General features: G+C 36.9%; 1 pseudogene; it reads right to left on the minus strand.

Annotated features, from left to right (window-relative positions):
- Nucleotides 1–5,317: 5,317 nt before the first annotated feature.
- LOC149248841 (uncharacterized) lies at nt 5,318–6,587 on the minus strand (annotated as a pseudogene).
- Between the last annotated feature and the right edge of the window lie 4,258 nt (nt 6,588–10,845).

Below are 10,845 nucleotides of genomic sequence, written 5' to 3' on the forward strand. Positions count from 1 at the left end.
CTGGCTGCCCAAAGATTCCTGGCACGCACTCTAGGCTTCAACAGGGGAACCTTCCCTTCAAAATACCTGGGTATTATGCTGCATGAGCATCAATTCCGGTCGGCCAACTGGGATCTACTAATAAAAAAATCCGAAATAAAATGGAGAACTAGACCCATCGCTCGTTGAATGCCCCAAGTCAGATAACCCTCTTGAAATCAGTTCTATAGGCCATCCCAAACTACCAGCTCTCGTGCCAAGCTATTCCTAAGACTGCTAGCCAAAAGCTGGTAACCCTGTTCAAAAAATTCCTCTGGCAGGGGACCAGCAAAACAAGAAAGTGGGCCCTAATCTCATGGGAGTGGCTTAGCCGACTCCCCAAAGATGGTGGTTTAGGGCTTCACGACCCCTTCGTCCTTAACCAAGTCATGGGCGCAAAGCTCTGGTGGAGGTGGCTTCAGGGTGGCCCCGACCTTTAGAAGGTGCTATGGGAAAGAAAATCCGATGTGGAAAGGGAAACTGAAGAAAGATTGAGAAGTACGACAGAGACCAGAGGCTCTGCAATCTGGAACCTGGCGAGAGGCAGCAAAGACCTGATAAGGGATCACAGTTTTTGGGAAATATGAGCAGAAGACAAAACCAGGTGCTGGGAGGAATCTTGGCAGAAACGAGACCACCTTATACAAAAAGAAAACCTCCATGCCATCCTAGCCTTCTCGTCCCAGACTGGGGCTTCAACTGTTGGCAATTTCTAGAAGTCAGATGAGGAAGGATACTGGCACAATTGGAAACACAAAGAGGATTGGGAAGGAGCACCAAAAACCAACAGATGGCAATATTACTATACAGAGATGGCATCTCGGAAAATAGCAGGGAAAACAAGGTCTGACATACTCAGATGAGGTAAACGAATTCAAAGAAATTTCACAATAGCAGAAGCCTACTACCTCAAAATCAACCAAAATCATCAACCGGAAACAAATCAGTGGAAAAACCTTTGGAAAATCAAGCACTGGCCTAAAGTCTCTTTCTTCATTTGGACCATTCTTCATGGCAGAGCGCTTACCTAGGAACAGATTCTAAGGAAGGGAAGCCAAGGCCCATCCCGCTTCCCAAGAGGAAAACATGGAACACTTGATGAACCGCTGCTCCATCAGCATCTCCCTATGGGAAAGCCACCATAAATTGTTTGAACGCCATCATAGAAACCATCAAAACATCGTAAGCACCATAGTCAATTGGCCAAGAAATCCTTACCAGAATCCAGTGGTCAATCACGCCTGGCTCCTTTCTGCCGGGTTCCTGCTCTAGAATATCTGGAAAGCACGAAATGGGGCAATTTTCAAGGCAGAAACCTGAACCCCTGCAGTAATCTGGGAACAAACCATTAGAAACACTCGGGAAACAATCCTAACGGAAAGCTGGAAGGACGAAGACTAGTAGGCTTCGACAACAGAGGAGGCAATCCTAAAATGACTAGAAGTCAGCCAGAGTATGGAAAATGGGGGAGTTCCACGAAAATAACAGACCAAAGTAGTGACCGAAAGCAACCAGTACCAACACCCCCCACAGGGATTCATAAAGCTAAACTTCGACGACACTACAAAACACAACCCAGGAGAGGCTAGCATTGGGGGAGTCTTCAGAGACGCCGGGGGCAAAACTCTAAGAACCTTCATGATGGACTGCGAGGAAGCCTCAAATAATGAAGTCGAGCTGCACGCCCTGAAACGGGGCCTGGAAATTGCTCTACAAGTCAATTTCAAGCGCCTCCAAATCGAGGGTGACTTGAAGCTGGTGATCGACATGCTTAGGAAGCTCCAACAGAAGAAACCGGTGGAGAAAATAAGCAAAAGTTGGAGAACAGCTTGGCTCGTCAGCGAAATTGGGAAGCTTCTACCCAGAATAGACTACATCCTCCTGACTCACACCAGGCGTGCAGGTAACAAGCCGGCGGATTGGCTTGCAAATTGGGGCTGCAGGAATCGGGGCACAGAAATCAACAACAAAGGTCTGCCTAAACTGAACCTGGAGGAGAATTCACAACTTCAACATTTTCTTGACATTGATAAAGGTGGTAAAGGCATGATAGAGATGAACGGTCAGGATCAGGGGGCTCGCAGCAGAGGCGGAGAAAATCTGCAACAGCTGGGAATGGACAGCACATCCGTGGGAACCGGTAGAGGAGAAAGGCATAATCAAATCTGGCAGGTGATGGGGCATGGTAGGTCTGGTCGAAGGGACGGAGAAGACGTGCGAACTGAAACAACATTAAGGAAGGATCTGGAGCCAGCTTCGGAACTCGGTATAATGGATAGAGGAAGGACGACAGGTGGCATCAGGAGTATAGGAAGGCTACGACAAGAGCAGCCGGAAAGATATCAGAATAATGATGCATAAAGCGGGAAGGTCAAGTCACGCCACTTCCTAAGACAGGGAGGCTGGAATGCCTGACGGAAAATTAAACGGCCAAGTGGAGGCCGGAAAACTAAACCGCCAAGTGGAGGCACGATTGACAAGACAACAAGTTAATAAGCCCAAGGAAATAGATGGAAGGCCCATTCAGTTTGGTAAGAACGATGACAAAGAGCGGAAAGGCACCTGCTCGACTCTGCAACCAGCCCTCCTCCTCGACTCCGACAAGAAAATGTGGTATGCTTCCCATTGTCTTCATCCTTCAGACATTATGCATGCTTGTTTCTCCGTTCCCTTTGCCTGGCTAGAAATGCTCTGCCCTTGCGCACAGAATCCCTATTGTAGCATTGAAAATGGCCCTCCGAGTACTCTTTTGTTTCTCCTCCCCTCCGCCCGAGATGGGGAAGATTGGCTCCATACTAGTTTTGGGCCCTGTTCTGAGAGTCAGACTGCGTGGGGGGCGTTTTCAGGTCTTGCCGTTCTCCAGGAGGGTCCTTGTACCCTTGGAATTCTCTGTTCCCCGACCTTCTTCCGTGGTCTCTACCACATTTGTTATTCTCCCCTGCTGGCTAAGGCCGTCAAGTTTCACCACTTCGCCAGGTGGGGGTCTCTTCAGGCTCCTGTGAGAAGGTGGTGGGTCTTTAGCCGTCGCGCCCGGTATGGTGTTGCTACAAGAACCCGGGCGTCCATCCATGCTGAGCATGACGCTTCAAATGAACAGGCCTCGATTGTTCTCCTTCTCTCTCGCACTGACCTGTGGTTTTCTGCTGTGACAGGTCGAAAAGCTTCCTCAATTCCCATGTCCCCGGTCAGTAGTAAGATGGCTCCAAGGAAGAGAAATTCTGCTAAGAAGAGGGAAGATGGCTCCAGTAGCCATCCGAACAAAAGGGGCAGGAAGCCTGACATTGAAAAGCTCCTTCACCTGATAGATGGATACATGACTAGCATTTCTCCTGAGGTTCGTTTGCTAATCCATGAGTGGGAGCGCTTGCTGAGGGAAATCAGCATGAACCAAGAGATCCCCCACGAGGATTGGGCAGTGATCACAGACCTAGGCACCTCAAGAGGCAGGAACAAGTTGTTTAATAAAACACTCCAGTTCTACTGGATCATGAAACATGTGGTTGGCTGGGCAATGGAGGTAAACCAGGTTGTTCGAGAAGAGGAGGATGAAGAGCGCAAACAAGAAGAGGAGCTCCTCAAATGCTAACTGACGGAAGAATCGACCAACATAAAGAATTTTCTCCTAAAAGAGATCGTGGCTGTCCAAGTCCAGACAGCCAGAAACCACCTGCTGCTAAAGGACATGGAGCAATTGGTGCTGGAACTCAAATGGGCCATAGAGCAAAAGATCTTGAAGCTGGGTTCTAGCGGCCCTAAGCATGCCCCGGGTAACTTGTCGGATGAAGATTAGCTGTGTTGTATCTTCTTTTGTTTATTTTGTTGGTGAATCCAAACTGTATCTGGGTTTCGAGTTATATTAATTTCGTTAGCCTAGATTTTAATGGGCGAAACAATGGTTAGGACATGAAGAAGGAACATAAAATTTTTAAATTTTGGTCAGGTTTTAAGGCCGAAAAGTGGCGGTCTGGTTTCCTACGAACAGACCTACCACCTGAACTCTAGTTTGCTGTAATTTTGTAGTTTTCTGGAATGAAGAATGCCTAACTTTACAAAAAAAAAAAAACATACATAGCAAAGAAAACACATAAACCATGCACATCATGATTTACTTTTAAAAAACTCAAGCGGAGAAAAACTAGACTAATAATATCAATATATTATCTTTTGGCTTAAATGCATCCAACCTAATCAACTTACTAGACTAATAATATCTATATATTATCTTTTGGGTTAAATTCATCCAACCTAATCAACTTTGTGGCCCACCTCAAGTGAGGCTTTTACTTGTTTAACTCAAAATGACTACAATATTGGAGAATCCTAATCCTTTTAAAGGCTTTAACGACATGCAACACCATAAACTTAATGCCACAAACCACTAATACCAAGTGCTAACTGTTGACCTAACAACATTCATCATTTTATTGAGTTATGATTACTAACATATCTTGTATTGTGGTATTTGTTTTAACCTCTTTTAATTAAACCTAGACATAATTTAGTAATTTGAACACTTGACTAGTAATATTAACTAGCATTTGCACCTGATGTTGCAAAGGAAATATCGTAAGGCATAGACTGGAGAGTACTGCATAGAGTGGGGAAGAATAATGACATGTGAATGGACATTGTAAATGAAGTGACCAGTGCGTGTTTAATCAAAATATTGGACAATTTTTTTCTATAACATAATTTCTAAACAACACTTTTCATTATACATTTCAACTTTCTAAAAAAAACTAACTAAATTGTAACCTTTATTTCAATTTATTATCTTATTGTTAATTAAAAAAAGAAAAAAAAAAGAAAGAAAGATAAAGTAAACATACATATATTTAAAAAATATAGAACAAGATTCTTAACTTACCATCACAATCATAAATAATTAAATTAAAATCTTAAAACTCCACTACTTTTTATAATTAAATTAAAAATCTAGACCGTATATAAAAAATTCACAACAAACGAAGTATACAAATTAGTGCGATACACCGGTTACACCAAGCTATTGAAGTTTAATAGAGTAATTATTAAAGAAAAACAACATATTTATTTTTGAATAAACTTTTCTCACTCGTTAGTTTTTTAAATTTTAAAAACAAAGTTGCATAATCAAATGCATCGATCAATATAATTCAATAAATATATGACAATGAAAAACTTATAAAAAATAATGAATAGAAAATTGACTTAAATACGGAATGCATCTAGTGTGTGCTTACCACTATATTCACGTTACTGAATTATTAGATCTAGTTATATTCTGATATGCCATGTTTGTGGTCTTTGAGTTCGCCATTCAACAGATGTGTTTAAGCAGATTGGAAAGGAAGTTTCCATTGTACTTTCTATAAAGCAGCTGCAAAACAATAGAAATACACATGCCAAATACAAATGAAACTATCTAGATCCAGATTGCAAATAAATGCATCTGCAGATTTCGTAAATAAAAGACTAAAAGAAAATATACCTGGGAAATAAAATACAAATTTGAAACAAGAGCTGACTGCAGAATAATTGGCATGTTTGAGGTATAGAATAACTTGATAGGATATGACCCCTGCTACCCACGTGCATTCTTTGACCTCACAGGAAAAACAACATGAAAACCTTGGAAGTATATTACAACGAGAAAAACCAAAACTTTGGCAAGCAGGTTGGTGACATTTGGTAGATTTTGCCTATAAAAAGCTTCTCGCAGAGCCCTGACCTTGTCAGTTCTGGTTATCAACAAATGGAACAATGCAATGACAGCTCCCTCAAACTCTACACCTCGTCCACTATTAATTGTTGTAGGACTAAATGCCTTCCATATTATGCTCTCACTGCAATTGCACAAGAGAAAAATCAAATTATGAAGATTTACACAGAAGCCAAACCAGACAGTTACTGAACTTTTACAAATACCGCCACCTACAAGTTCTTTAGAAAGAGAGAACAAAATAAGAGCGAAAGGAAAGAAATATTTTGTATTTGATAACAACAGTTTATGAGCTGGCAACACGGTACAACATTGACTACAATGTGATGTGATAAAAAAAGGCTCGGAATATTCAAAGACCCAGTTGCAATTTTGAAAGAATGGGTTGGGGTTTCCAAATGAACTCACAGATGACTCACAACTGCTCTATCTGGAGACTTAAGAAGAAATCACAAAACTAGTGGATCATCATAAAACTCAAAATCAATGTCATGAAATTAAAAAATAGCAACAATACTTACAGCAATGCCTGATCTTCACGAACACTATTATCCACCTCGATTATCTTGGATCCTACCAAAAGTTGCATTACTAGGCCCGAGGTAACAATTGGGGTGATACCAAGTTCCATAACAGTTCCCCGATTAGAAGCCAGAATTACACGCATCCAATAGAATGGATCCGCACCGGTTGCTGAATGTATTCCATATAGAGGCAACTGACTGCATACGAGAAAGATGAAAAGGGAGATTACAGTGTAAAGAACCTTCTCCCTAAAGGGTACTTTTCTTTCAGTTGTCTAGACTTCTGGTAAGATTGAAAGAAATGGTCTCACAAGATGCAGCACACGAAACCCACCGCTTGGCATTTTTCCTTCTCCAAAGAACAGTCCAAATTAACAAACTGCTGTCATGTAATAACATAGTTACCATGCGATGCCAGATCCCTCTCAAAAAAATACCCAAGAAGATTACATTCTATAACCATTGCAGTATTTACTATTAATAAAAGCAACTTATGATTAACTGAAATAGACAAAATGCTCTGAAACTATAACGCTAATGTTGTCTCAGACTCATAGTAAAGTTTAAACCATTTAATTTAATAATCATGTCATAGTAATCTTCCAGAGTGGCAATGTAGAGAATTTTATGAACAGTGACAGCCCCCATGGGATTTAGCACTTTCAAATAGATTACAGATTCATTATCCTCCAAATAAGATTAGATTGTTTTATTATTTTTTGTCAAACAAACGACTAAAAGAAAGGCCAATGGAACTAGAGGGAACAATCAGTGATCCCAATCTGTAGGGGTGCCATCATCCATGTCCTTAGCTGCCCTGGAAGCATAAAGCAAAACCTGATATAATGAAAAAAGATGAAGAGAGAGTGCAAGAGAGTATCTAGAAGTCTGTTAGACATGATGAAGAGAAAAAAGGTGAGGAAGAGGAAGTGTCCAACACGGAGTCAAATATGGAGAATGATCCAATGCGCTGTCTAAATGATGTCGCCAAAAGAGGGCCAAGAGACTAAAACAAGAATTACAAAATAGCAAATAGTAATTGGCATGGCCTCTAGTTATAAATCAGGAAATAAATTTCAGCCATGAGTAGACCTTGGAAAGGACAGTGGCAAAAGTAAGAGCTTAAACAAAGAGGCTAAAATCTATCACGATTACAGTGTCCAGAGAAGAAAAACATAGAATACCAAGCGAGATCTCAACTATGGCAAAGATAGGCAAAACAAATACAAGAATATAAACCCCAGTTGATTTATGGAGAAACCAAAGAGGAAGTGTCCAACACGGAGTCAAATATGGAGAATGATCCAATGCGTTGTCTAAATGATGTCGCCAAAAGAGGGCCAAGTGACTAAAGCAAGAATTACAAAATAGCAAACAGTAATTGGCATGGCCTCTAGTTATAAATCAGGAAATAAATTTCAGCCATGAGTAGACCCTGGAAACGATAGTGGCAAAAGTAAGAGCTTAAACAAAGAGGATAAAATCTATCACGATTACAGTTTCTAAAGAAGAAAAGCATAGAATACCAAGCGAGATCTCAACTATGGCAAAGATAGGCAAAAAAAAAAAATATAAGAATATAAACCCCAGTTCATTTATGCTAAAAACAGCTGTCATACCCAAAACAAAAGCTAGACTACTGCGACACCCAGAAACAAAAAATCCAGTGATCTCTACCAAACCCAGAACAAAACCTCGGCCATCTCAGAGAGGCACTTTTGAGAAAACAGAAAACGCTCGAGAAAACAAAACTCTCATTACCGGTGCGAAAATCACCATCGAAATCCTCTCTCAGGAATTAGCAAGTAATGCAAATGCAAGGGGGGTAAGAGTAAAATAATACGATACATACCTTACAAATTTGAGCCCGGAAAACTACTGATCCGCTACAGGGGATTAACGATCTGCAATAGATGTGCCTCTGCCTTCGAAATACCAGCTACCTAACCTGAAAATCTGAAGAAAAACCTTGTTCATGGAGCAAAATATTATTGATATCAGCATAAATCAAAACTTACAACGCAAGATCAAGTTACAGACTGGCAGAATTAACGAAAGAAGCATACTTGAAAATCTGAAGAAAAACCTTGTTCATGGAGCAAAATATTATCGATATAATAAGTTAAGTCAGTTGACGGTTCATAAGGAAGATAGTTGACAGTTATTGCAGGATCCAACGACCCAGTAACAACCGTCACGGTTGGCATTGTTCAATTCAAATCAACGGGTAATGATTACCCAATCGTCTAACAACAAAATCGAATGACACATATTTTGACACGAAAGCAGTTTGGGAGTTCATTTCAAAAGAAAATGCTTTACAGTATAAATATTACTTTAAATAAAACATTTAATAATGAAAAATTCACAATTTTTTTAAAATTTATTATGATTAACTAATCTAAAACAATTTATAGGTAAAAAAATTTTAACTTACTAGAATAAGTTAATAAATAGACCAACCTAACTCCTTTCCCGTGGAAATTCTTTCTCAAATCTTGTGAAAATTTACTTTAAAATTATAAATCCCTTTAAAATGATAAGTTTTTTCACGTATTAACCCACTTCAAATTTATTAGTCCATCCATGCTACATCTTATATCTCACAAGATTACGTTGGTTGACAAGTTGGTTCAAATTGGTTGATTAGTTAGACCTAGTTAATGCATGCCTTGCTTGACTTTATTCCAAGGTTCATAGTAAAAGATACAGTAAAGTTAATTATTACACTCAACCTTTTACCTATTAAAATTTATTTTTTTTAGGGTCAAAATTCCACCTAGTTGATGGGAATTTTGATTATTGGACTTTTTATTTAGTGGATTTGACCCATTTTATCATAACACAAATCACAAAATTTTTGAAAAAAATGAATAAATAGAATATATTCTACTTAAAAATATAATTAAAAAATTAATTTACTCTAGTTTAATTTATAAAGGAAATAATGAAATGTAGTGTTAAGTTTTTTTAGAGTGTTGAATTTATTTATACATTCAAAAAAATATTTTAAATAACAAAAATTTAGAGTCTTGCTTGAAATTGTATCACCAGATTTTGTGAAAAAAACTATTTCATATATAGGTTATACCATGCTCTTTTTAAAGTACTTTTTCAAAACTAGGTCCATTAACATATTTCAACATTAAATTTAGCTTATTTATATATAATCAAACCCTCATACATAGTTAAGTGAAAAATAGGATGGCATTACATTTTACCAACATCACATAAACAAAGATCAAGTAAAAACAATGGAATTGAGGTGATATTGGTAGAACCAAAGTTCAGATGGATCTAGGTTGCTTAATTATTAGTTATAATTATAACTAATAATTTTAATTTTTTTATGTTTTACTTTTATATAATTTGATTAAGCCCAAATGTTTTAATTAATAATTATATTTAATATTTTTTATTTTATTTTATTTTAATTTTATTTATTTTTATGTAATTTGACCAAGTTAAAATGTTTATAAGACAAAACAAAACATTACAATATATCTTCCATAGAGTACCTCTTAGCACCAGCCTAGATCCATCTTAACTCTGGAACTACTAAGCATCTAGAGGGATCAATTATTTTTTCACTCTGTCAAATATCTTTTCACTCTAAAAGAGGTTTGCACCTGAAGAGATGATCCCTCTCAGAGCTTGGTAGATCCTAAATTAAGAGGTTTGCACCTGAAGAGATGATCCCTCTAGCAGCTGAGATGATCCCTCTCAGAGCTTGGTAGGTCATAAATTAAGATGGATCTAGACTAGTTTAATTATTAATAATTGATAATTGATAATTATTTATTTTACTTTATTTTTATGTAATTTGACCCAGCCAAAATGTTTTAATTAGTAATTATAATTATTGATTTTATTTATTTTTTTAAATTGTATTTTATTTTTATTTTTGTTATTATGTAGTTTTGTCAAGTCAAAATATTTACATAAAATATCTTAATATCACATGACATAATATAATCTTACAACATCTCTTTTATACTAAAATAGAAAAAAACCTCTACTCAAACCCAGCACTAACATTATTTATTTCACATTATAAAAATTAAATAAAAATATTACATTTAACAAACACCACCAAAAAACAAACATAATAATATTATAACTACTGGCTGAAATTACTCAACATAAACTTAAAATTAAAACATTATTATAACAACCATTACCAAGCATAAACTTAAATTGAAACATTATTATAACAACCATTCTAAATTACTTGATTATATATATATATATATATTAATTTTTTTATAAAAATATATTTATTATTTTATTATAAATTTAAAAATAATTTAAATTTAAATTAAGAAAAAAGATAATAATATTTATTTCATCCACTCATATTTATTTAAATATTAATTTTTAATTATTTATTAAATATTAATTTAGATTTTTTATAGACATTTTTATTTTAATTAAAATAATGTATAAATTTTTAGCGGTTATAATTTTTAATGGTGAATTCTGAAACATGAGGTATTTTTGATAATTAATTTTAAAGATTGATAGTTTTTTTCCGTCTTAATCATGAGGATAAACCATATTAAAAATTCTAAATATCCTTCTCATTTTTCTGGACCAACACTG

This window comes from Pinus tabuliformis, chromosome 7, assembly GCF_031772625.1.
Source record: "Pinus tabuliformis cultivar Carrire ecotype Pingquan chromosome 7, CPIR1, whole genome shotgun sequence".
Taxonomy (NCBI): Eukaryota; Viridiplantae; Streptophyta; class Pinopsida; order Pinales; family Pinaceae; genus Pinus; species Pinus tabuliformis.